The following is an 11,690-nucleotide window of genomic DNA, read 5'->3' on the forward strand; positions in this document are numbered from 1 at the left end:
AAGTAAATAGAACATGAATACCAGAAAGATGAAACATGATTTTTGGGGGGAAAGGGTCCAGAGGAGAGGGACAGATGAATGGAGAGAGGCTGGATAGGCAAATGCACTCATATGAGACAATGTGAACATGGAACCATGTAACTTGAGGATATGAGTGGAGTTGGGAAAGATGGGAAAGAATCATTGAAGGGATGATATTGCTCAAGATGCATTGTACGAAAGAATCATTGAAGGGATGATATTGCTCAAGATGCATTGTACGAAAGAATCATTGAAGGGATGATATTGCTCAAGATGCATTGTACTTATAATGCAACCTACAAAATCATAACCTCCTTGTACAACTACTTAATAATAAAAAAATGTTTAAGAAGTACATGGAATAAAGAATTTCAGAAATATTAAATATTGTATCATTTATACCAATATACCATATGTATATACTTGGTATAGCTTTATAAGTATTGGTAATATACAGATAATCGTCCATGAATAAAAGTGTCTTCAAGATCTAGAGCCCAAGGCTGGGAAGGTGGCTCAGTGGTAGAGCCCTTGCCTTGCTTGCATGAGGCCCTGGGTCTCAGCACCACATAAGCAAAAAAAGCTCAAAGTAGCACTGTGGCTCAAGTGGTAGCGTGCTAGCCATAAGCTGAAGAGCTGAGTGACAATGCCCAGGCCGAGTTCAAGCCCCATGACTAACAACAACAAAAAGATCTAAACCCTGGGTGACTAGCAGGGGAAATGGCTACTTTGGGGATAAGTGGGGCTATGGGTGTCAGCGGCAGCACGGAGGAAGCATTTATGACCTTCTACAGTGAAGTGAAACAAATAGATTCCGTTCCGTTCTGACACCTAAAAAAGTAGATTGAAAGGTTGACCCGGCCTGGCTCATATTAGTTCCGTTTGAACCCACTTGAGGTTCTTCAGATTGATCCTGAAGTGACAGCTGGAGAAATAAAAGAGAGGTTTTGGCATTTGTCCATCTTGGTGCATCCTTACAAAAATCAAGATGATGCTGACAGAGCACAAAAGACTTTTGAAGCTGTAGACAAAGCTTACAAGTTGCTACTGCAACAAAAATAGAGGGCCCTGGATATGATTCAGGCAGGAAAAGAATACCTGGAACACACTGTGAAACAGTAAGGGGGAAAAAACAATTAAAGAAGGAGGGAAACGCTACAAATGTGGAGGAGGATCCTGAGCTGTTCAAACAAGCAGTATACAGACAGAGAAACTCTTTGCTGAGCTGGAAATTAAAAGGAAAGAGAGAGAAACCAAAGAGATGCATGAAAGGAAACCAATGAGAAGGGAAAAGGAAATTGAAGCTCAAGCAAAAGCCATTGGAAGCCAGGCACTGGTGACTCACGCCTATAATCCTAGCTGCTCAGGAGGCTAAGATCTGAGGATCGCAGTTCAAAGCCAGCCCAGGCAGGAAAGTTCATGAGACTCTTATCTCTAGTAAACCACCAGAAAACTAGAAGAGGCGCTATGGCTCAAGCGGTAGAGAGCTAGCTTTGAGCTGAAGAGCTGAGGGACAGCGCCCAAGCCCAAAGTTCAAACCCCACAATTGATCCAAAAAAAAAAAAAAAAAGAAAGAAAAAGCCACATGAAAAAGGGAACGGAAAACAAACTTTGAGGAAAGTCAAGAGGGTCGGACGGACAGCTGGAGAAACTTCCAAGCAAATACAAAGGGGAGGAAAGAGAAGAAAAATTGGACCTTCCTGAGACTACTAAAGGTGAAAATGGATCAGAGCAAATGACCACCAGGCCTTGCCCTGCCCCAGCATTTCCTTCCTGCTTTGAAGAACTCATTTCCCCCATCTCCCCACCTTAGAAGAGCATAAACTTCTTAATCCATTTTGTTTTCAATACAATTTATTACTGATCAGAGTCATTCTTTTGTACATTAAAATGAGGGTTGGTTTTAACACCTTTCCACCCTCCTCCCTCCCCCTCTGAGCACGTGGGACGGGGAAGTGCCACCGCTGGCTCTGCCTTTTCCTCCATGGCCTGGAACCGAATATCTTGTACTTCACCCAGTTGTATGGCTAGAAAATTCATGTATAGTTTCTGGAAATCATCCAATTAAACACACTGCTTACAGTGGTATTGCTGTCACTTCAGAGCCACCTTGGGGGAGTCCCTCGCTTTATGGGTACCACAGGACAGGAAGGGCAGGCCTTAGTGGACACCAGAAGCCCTGTGAGGTTGGTATGCCCTCTTCTGTCTGACTGACTGGTCACTGTGGCATGAGGCTGTGAGCCCCCTGAAGCCGTTCTATTTCCAAAGAACTAGCTGTCTTCCAGCCAGAACCATGTGCCCTCACTTGCCTCCACTAGTGGTGATATTCTTTATGTATAATACATTTTTTGGGGCTGGGAAGGTGGCTCAGTGGTAGAGCGCTTGCCTTGCATGCATGAGGCCCTGGGTTCGATTCCTTAGCACCACATAAGCAAAAAGAAAAAAGCTGGAAGTGGCGCTATGGCTCAAGTGGTAGAGTGCTAGCCTTGAGCTGAAGAGCTGAGGGACAGCGCCCAGGCCCAGACTCCCTCCACCCCTCCCCCAAAAAATACATTTTTATACTACCTTCCAAAAAAAGATCTAGAGCCCCCTGTAGTATAGTGGGTTTACAACCTTTATTCAAATGGAGCCATCACTCTCTCCCAACTAGTCCAGTTCCTGGTTACCACCCAGCCAAAGGAGCCAAAGGCTTTCCCTCTGCTAGATTCAGAAGAAGGGAGCCCAAAGAATGCAGCCTCTTCTTTACAAGCTGTGAAGCCTGCAACACTTTTACAGAGTGCACGGTCCATTTGGTGATAACTGATCTCCAGGGACGGGGAAAGAGAAGCTGTTTGACTTAAGCAAGTGGAGGTGTTTGTCCTGATTTCCTGCTCTCACTGTATACTCATCTAGTCCAGAAAATGCAGCCTGATAGTCACCAGAGACCAATGGTCATTGGTGTTGTTAAGTCAGAACTGGTATATAGGAATACACACACTCTAGGAAACACCATACTGGCCTGTCTCAGCATCATGGCAATTCCTAATGGAGCATTGCTCAGAGAAGTGAGTTGCCAGCCTCTACCAAAGTCCAAAATTTTGCTCATGGTATTTGATCTCAAGTCTCAGCCTCACCCAGAACCAAGGTCAGAGAGCCACAAGTCTAGAAATCTGGAGCTGAGTACCAATGCCTCCCATTTGTTATTCTAGCTACGGAAGAATTGACGCTTATCTCCAATTAACCCAAAGAAGGAGGAGGAGGAGAGGGAGAGGAAGGGAAAGGAGAACAAGAAGGGGAAGAGGGAGAAGGGAGAAGCAGCAGCAGCTGGAAGTGGAGCTGTAGTTAAAGTGGTATTAAAAAAAAAAAATCCTCAAGCAAAAAAAAACTGAGCTTAAGCCCTAGTACCAGCACCAAAACAAACAACCAAAAATAAATAGTTAAACCTTAAGATGAATAAGAAGTGACAAACTCTCTAAATAGTACAAAGTATGATAAATAAATGATATGCTTTTAATCATTAAATGGTTCATTGATGAGAATAGAAAGTCATCTAGAACTAAACTCAAACCCAAACTTACTGATATTTGTATACATGTGTGTGCTTATATTAAAAAAAGACGCACAGGGGGCTGGGAAGCTGGCTCAGTGGTAGAGCACTGCCTTGCATGCCTGAGGCCCTGGGTTCGATTCCTAAGCACCACATAAGCAAAATGAAAAAAGCCAGAAGTGGTGTTGTGGCTCAAGTGGTAGAGCGCTAGCCTTGAGCTGAAGAGCTGAGGGACAGTGACCGGACCCAAAAAAAAAAAAAAAGACACACAGGAGAATTGATACACCTTTCATTCTCATTTTGAACTAGTAGGAGGGAAATACCTTACTAAGGGAATAATGCTGCAACAACTGGGTCACCATTTGTAAACAAATAAAAAATTAAAACTTGCAGAGTTGAATATGCATACAACATGCTGTAACAATGAACGATAAAAATTCCATGTAGGAAAAAAATACAAACCACAGAAAAGAAGGAAGGAAGGGAGGGAGGGAGAGAGAAAGAGGAGGAAGATAGAAAAGAAAGAAAAAGTGAGGAAAAAGGAAGGAAGGAAGGGAGGGAGGGAGGGAGGGAGGGAGGGAGGGATAGGTTATGAATATGGCCTCGTGGTAGAGTGCTTGCCTTGCATGCATGAAGCCCTGGGTTGGATTTCTCAGTACCACATAAACAGAAAAAGCTAGAAATGGTGCTGTGGCCCAAGTGGTAGAGTGCTAGCCTTGAGCACAGAAAGGGTCAGGGACAGAGCCCAGACCCTGAGTTCAAGCCCCAGGACTGGCAAAATAACTATACAATAAAAATAATCTTAGCTACTTGTCTTCTTCAAATGTGCTTTTTTAATCTTAATGAAGAGAAATCATGGCAAATTTTAATTCCTTTTTGATTATAGTAGATAGGAGAAATTATTCTTCAAAGTTATTTGTTGGTTTGCTTACTTTTCTAAAAAATTGAGAGTTTTGTAATTTTATTATTATCATGTTTTGGTGGTGCTGGGGAGCTAACCCAAGGCCTTACACATGCTAGGCAAGCACTCCACCACTGAGCTACATTCCCAGCCCCACTTTCTGTAATGCTTTTAATGTTGACAGTAAGAATTAAAAAACTGAGCCGGGCACTGGTGGCTCACGCCTGTAATTCTAGCTACTCAGGAGGCTGAGATGTGAGGATCGTGGTTCAAAACCAACCTGGGCAGAAAGTCCGTGAGACTCTGATCGCCAATAAAACCACCAGAAAACCGGAAGTGGCACTGTGGCTCAAGCAGTAGAACACTCGCCTTGAGCTGAAGAGCTAAAGGATGGTGCAGCCCCACTACCGACAACAACAACAAAAAAGATACAGGTGGACCCATTGCAACAATGAAATGTACAAGTTGTTAAGTCGAAAACGAACTTTACAACTTTGGTGGGAGGGGGAGGAGGATTGGGTGGAGAGGCAGGAGGGGGAGATGGGAAGAGATGGGAAGGGGAAACAAAGGAGGAGGCTACAATGGTTGATAAGAAATGTACTCATGGGCTGGGAAGGTGGCTCAGTGGTAGAGCGCTTGCCTTGCATGCCTGAGGCCCTGGGTTCGATTCCTCAGCTCCACGTAAGCAAAAAGAAAAAAGCCGGAAGTGGCGCTGTGGCTCAAGTGGTAGAGTGCTAGCCTTGAGCTGAAGAGCTGAGGGACAACGCCCAGGCCCAGAGTTCAGGCCCCATGACCAGACCCAAAAAAAAAAAAAAAGAAAGAAATGTACTCATTATCTTGCCCATGTAATTGTAACCCTCTGTACAGTATTTTCACAATAAAAAATAAACTGATTTTACACTATTTTTAGATTTCTCTTTCATTTTATTGTAGAGATATAGATGATTTAAATAGCCTATCTTATTAAAGCTTAATATTTTCTATTATACCTTAATTTATATTAGGATATCTAATTTTAAATAAAACTTTTATACATTTAGAAAGTAATCTTGGGGCCGGGAATGTGGCTTAGTGGTAGAGTGCTTGCCCAGCACGCATGAAGCCCTGGGTTCAATTCCTCAGTGCCACATAAACAGAAAAAGCCTGAAGTGGCACTGTGGCTCAAGTAGTTCAAGGACAGAGCCCAGGCCCTGAGTTCAAGCTCCAGAATTGGCAAATATTAATAATAATAATAATAGGAGGAGGAGGAGGCACCAATGCTGGATAAGAAATGTACTCATAAGCCTGGCGCCGGTGGCTCACGCCTGTAATCCTAGCTATTCAGGAGGCTGAGATCTGAGGATCACGGTTCAAAGCCAGCCCGGGCAGGAAAGTCTGTGAGACTCTTATCTCCAATAAACCACTAGAAAACCAGAGGTGGCGCTGTAGCTCAAGCGGTAGAGTGCTTGCCTTGAACTGAAGAACGCAGCCCAAGCCCAGAGTTCAAGCCCCATGACCGACAAAAACAAAAGGAAATGTACTCATTACCTTGCTCATGTAACTGTAACCCCTTTGTACAGTATTTTTACGATAAAAAAACTTAATTAAAAAATATATCTTCTCTGTTTTTTACTTTTTTTGTGATCTAAGAATTAAAGAAATAAATGAAAAAAAATAATAACCTTAGCAGTGGGGAAGGCCTTCATAAATATTATATAAAACTCTGAAGCCATAAATAACTGATAGATTGAATTACCTTCAAAAAAGAAAAGATCAGTGCTGAGAATGTGGTGTTCAGTAGTAGAGTTGTGAGGTGCTGAGTTCAATCTTCAGGAGGAAGGAAGGAAGGAAGGAAAGAGGGAGGGAGGGAGGGAGGGAGGGAAGGAGGGAGGGGGGAGGGAGGGAGAGAGGGAGGGAAAGAAGGAAGGAAGATAAGGAGAAAAAGAAAAACATTTTTTAAGAAAGAGAAGCAGGTCAGGCGTTGGTGGCTCATGCCTGTAATCCTAGCTACTCAGGAGGCTGAGATCTGAGGATCGAGGTTCAAAGCCAGCCCAGGCAGGAAAGTCTGTGGGACTATTATCTCCAATAAACTACTCAGAAAACCAGAAGTGGCACTGTGATTCAAGTGGTAGAGCACTCACCTTGAGCTGAGGGACAGCGCCCAGCCCCAGAGTTCAAGCCCCACGACTGACAAAAAAATAAAATAAAAGAAAGAGAGAAAGAAAGGAAGGAAGGAAGGAAGGAAGGAAGGAAGAAAGGAGGGAGGGAGGAAGGGAAGAAAGAAAGAGAGAGAGAGAGAAGTGGGAGACGTAGTGGTAGAGTGATTGCCTAGCATGCTTCAATGAAGTCCTGGGTTCCATGCCTAAGTACCACATAAACAGAAAAAGCCAGAATTGGAGAAAGAAAGGAAGAAAGAAAGGAAGGAAGGAAGGAAGGAAGGAAGGAAGGAAGGAAGGAAAGAAGAAAGAAAGAAAGAAAGAAAGAAAGAAAGAAAGAAAGAAAGAAAGAAAGAAAGAAAGAAAGAAAGAAAGAAGGGAGGGAGGGAGGGAAAGGAAGGGAGGGAGGGAGGAAGAAAGGGAGGGAGGGAGGGAGGGAGGAAGGAAGGAAGGAAGGAAGGAAGGAAGGAAGGAAGGAAGGGAAAGAAGGAGGAGTTTTTTTTCTTTTCCTTGATGGTGTGATGTCAGGATTTTATGCTTGTTAGATGCCTAATGATAACTTTTTTTAAGTATAGACAAAGTCAAACAGAAAATTACAAATGAATATATCTTTAAGGTATATTTCAGACAAAGGGTCATTCTCCTTAATAGACAAAGAACCTGACAAGTCAATAAGATTAATACCACGAAAGAAAAAAATAGAGAGACCAGAAAAACAGATGGGCAGATAATCCACATAAAAGAACTATATAACTACACATGGCTGTTAATCACAGGAAAATATATTAAGCTTCATTCATAATGAAACAGATGCAAAACAAACTCAGTCATATAAGACCAACTGAAATCATAATATGGGTGTTTGGGGGTTTTTTGGTGGTGGGGGGTAATCTTTCTTTTTGGTACTGAGCATCAAACTCAGGACTTTGTACTTGCCAGGCCCAGCCCGATCATAAAATTTGATCATCACCAATCTGACCCTGAGAAAACAGACACCAGCACCTTGCCAGTGGGTGCCCAGCTTGGGACCATCTCCATGACAAACAGGAAAGTGACTACCCTTCACTCAGTAATGCCTCCTACAGAAAGTCATTTCATAGGTTTGCTTGCATATCTATGAAATGCAATTAGGTATATTTAATTGCAGCTTTGTGTGAATAGACAAAGAATGGAATAGGGCAGTGCTTAAACAATGAATAAGAGCATAACAAGAGAAAGGAGCTCCTAGCTACCCAGGATGCTGAGATCTGAGGATCACAGTTCAAAGCCAGCCTGGACAGGAAATTTGGTGTGATTCTTATCTCCAATTAACCACCAGAAAACCAGAAGTGGCACTGTGTCTCAAGTGATAGATCACTTGCCTTGAGCTGAAGAGCTCAGGTACTGCACCCAGGCCCAAGGTTCAAGCCCCATGACCGACGAGAGAGAGAGAGAGAGAGAGACAGAGAGAGAGAGAGAGAGAGAGAGGAATACAGTGCCAAATAACATTTATAGACAACCTGTGCAAGAAACTAGTTATACCAGGCAAGAAGCTGAGGGGCTAGAGAACAGAGTGGGGAGGGATGATTCCTTTTTTTTTTTTTTTTAATAACTTTTGAGTTTGAAACTAGCCTACAATTTTTAATAGACGCAAAAGCCCAAAAGGTGCATCAACATGGAAAACCAGATTATTGGGGAAGGACAGAGGGAATGTGATGTTAAGAGCCACTGTGTGATTCTCCAGCACACGAGAGTTGGAGAGTCCTGGCCCATAGCACTGCTGGAAAAGCACACTTACTTATCAAAGTAATAATAGCAACAGTGATGCAAGCAGCCATGAACACTTACTGAAGAAGATAAAGCCCAAGATGCTGCTGCCAAAGTCTTGTGCAAGCTTTCCTGAAAACTAATTCTTTGGCACCATGAAGCACAGAAAGATTTTTGCACCACAAGATATTTCTTGTGCATGCTGGTGTTGTTTTAACTACTATCATTTCCCATGTGTGTGTGTGAGAGAGAGAGACAGAGACAGAGACAGAGACAGAGACAGAGACAGAGACAGAGAGGAAGATATTTGAACTCAGGCTTGCGCTGACTGGACAAGGGCTCTGCCCTTTAAGCCACATCTCCACCACCACCACCCCTCTTTTTTTGCTTTAGGTTGTTCTTCAGTTAGTGTATCATCACACTTTCTGCTCAGGCTGGCCTCAAATCTCCATCCTCCCAATCTATGCTTCCTGAGTAGCTGGGATTACAGGCATGAACCATCACCTTAGTTCAGATCTTTATATTTTGCTAATTTCCCTAGTCTTTTGGCCTTGATATATGACGTATATAATATATATAATGTATACAATGTATATAAATATGTACATGTATATAATGTATATAAATATATGTAAATATAAAATGTATATTATAATATATATATACTTAAAACAAGCCTTACTAGAATATATGGGAAGAGGAAGGAATTTCTTCAAAGATAACATGATCAGTATCTCCAAACATCACTTTCTAGCTAACAATCAGGAGCTACTTTGTTCTAACACGAGCTGAGCACAGTGGCACACACCTTTTGTCTCAGCAATTCTGGGAAGCTGGAAAGGGAGGATTAAGGTTGCTGAACCCAGGAGTTTAAGGCCTACCTGGGGAACATGGTAAAACATCATTGAAAGGAGAAAAGGTTAGATGGGTGTCGATGGCTACAATCCTAGCTACTCAGAAGGCTAAGATTGAGGGTTCCAGTTCAAAGCCAGCCCACGGAAGAAAGAAATCTCCTGACACTCTTATCTCCAATTACCTAGCAAAAAGCCAGAAGTTGAGGGATAGCACCAGAAGTGGAGTTCAGGCCTTGAGCAAAAAAGCTAAAGGAAAGCATGAGGCCATTAGTTCAAGGCCCCCTACACCAAGGGAGGCAGGGAGGGAAGGAATGAGGGGGAAGATGACAAGACAATATGGTATGGTGATTTATTCCATGTTCTCTGGAGCCAAACCGTGAGAACTCACTGTGCAACCTTGGCAAGTTACTTCTCCTGTTTCTGCTTTGGTAGACATATCTGTAAAATGGAAATAAGACCACCTTCTTTCTCAGTATGAGGATGAGATAAATTGTAAAATGATAAATTGATGTATGCAAAGTCATTTGTATAGCAGTCAGAATATAGAAATTGTTATCTAAATATTTGCAACTATTATCTTAAACTAGTCTTAAAGTGTTGAAGGAATAGAATTCATTATATACATACTATATAAACATATAGATACATATATAGATATAGATATATGGTCAAAACCCACAGGTGGAGACAGGGAGGAAAACTTGGGAGAGAAAAAAAAAGAGAAGACACAAAAGTGGAAAAAAATTGAAAAGCTGGTTGTTTCCAAGAAATAAAAAAAAAAAAAAAAACCACTACAAGAAACTGAACCAATGGGCCAAGCAAAGCAAAGCTGTTTTTTCCTTGTTCTACAGACCGCTCAGCTGCCAGACTTTTCCATTTTCCGGCTTGGATCACTGTAGTTGTCTAGCAGGGAGCCCCAAACTAAACAGGGTCAGTGTTGGGGGGCAGTGGCACATTGTAGCATGCCCTGTGCTTGTGCATGTGACCAGACTGTCATCCTCGGGGGATTTGACCTCCATAGACCCGTGTTTGAGGAGCAGGAACAGAAACAGGAGACCCTAATTCTATTAGCTCCATAGTGGTGTGACCTCCAGATGTAGGGACCCAGATGTAGCCAAAGACCCACTATCATCTCAGATGGAATCTGCCCTTGGGACCTTATAATGCAAAGGCCGAAGGAATCTTCCAGAATACACTGCTCACCTTTTTATTACACTGAGACTGAGGCCTACGGAAGGAACTCACCTTGTCCTAAAGCTGGTGGATGTCTGGCTAGTTCTCAGTTTTTCCTTTTATTTATTTACTTTTCTTAAGTGCTATAGTTTAGCCACTACTGAAATGTTCTAACTTTCTGGGTGCCGATGACTCTGGCCTGAAATCCTAGCTACCTTAGAAGGTTGAGATCTGAGGATCTTGACTTAAAGTCAGGCCAGTCCAGGCAGACAAATCTGAGACTCTCCCTTCTGACTAACCAGCAAAATGCTGGGAGTGGAGAAGTGGTTCAAATGGTAAAAAAAAAATCAGCCTTGAGCAGAAAAGCTAGGCAAGAGCAGGAGGACCTGAGTTCAAGCCCCAGTATTAGCACTAAATAAATCAAATAAATAGGCTGCTTACTCTTATTCTTTTAAACACACAAGAAAGGTCCGCCAAGCTAAATAATTATCCCATGACATAAGTCATGGCTTCAGCCATGGAACCATCACTTCTTGGTGAGTTACTGAGCAGGAAGAATTTGGCACCAGGTAACAGGCTGGCTCTCTAGAGCAGCTAAGAGTGGAGCCTCAGATAGGTAGGGGAGCATGGATACTTACTCCGGTGTGTCTTGAGGATTACAGGTACACCTACAACCTCCCAACTAATCTGTGGTGGTTATTTGGCACCATCAGCCTGAAACAATTTATCCTAAGTCCCTATGAACTTAGACTTTCTACCTCCCCATAGCTTAGAGCTGGACGAAACTAAAGCCCCATGTTCTATCTGCTGCCTGTCCTCCACTGTTTAGCAACTTCTTGTAACACACACACACACACACACACACACACACACACACACACACACACACACACACACACGTCAAACAGCCTGCTCTTTTGAACCTGGTCCCATAAATCTATCATGAGACCTCGAGCAATCAGAGGTATAGAGACAAAAAAATAAAAAGTGGGTTTTATGTGTGTGTGCCAATCACTTAGGGCTTGAACTCTGGGCCTGAGTGCTGTCTCTGAACTCTTTTTTTGCCCAGAGCTAGTACTATACCATTTGAGCTTTTCTGGTAATTATTGGAGATAAGAGTCTCCTAGACTTTCATGCCCTGGCTGGCTTCAAACCATGATCTTCAGATCTCAGCCTCCTGAGAGGCAAGGATTACAGATGTGAGCCACCTGAGCCTGGTATACAGACCAAATTTTGACCCACAGACTGTTCAAAAGATTTAGTTTATCAGCTGGGTACCACTAACTCATACTTGTAGTCCTAGCTACTCAGGAGGCTGAAGATCTTGGTTCAGA

The 11,690-nt window shown here is 42.8% G+C and overlaps 1 pseudogene; it reads left to right on the top strand.

Annotated features, from left to right (window-relative positions):
* Positions 1-741: 741 nt before the first annotated feature.
* Positions 742-1,760, top strand: LOC138831602 (dnaJ homolog subfamily C member 8-like; annotated as a pseudogene).
* Positions 1,761-11,690: the final 9,930 nt, after the last annotated feature.

Source organism: Dipodomys merriami, unplaced genomic scaffold (assembly GCF_024711535.1).
Source record: "Dipodomys merriami isolate MVZ:Mamm:240054 unplaced genomic scaffold, mDipMer1.0.p SCAF_2, whole genome shotgun sequence".
NCBI classification, from domain to species: Eukaryota; Metazoa; Chordata; class Mammalia; order Rodentia; family Heteromyidae; genus Dipodomys; species Dipodomys merriami.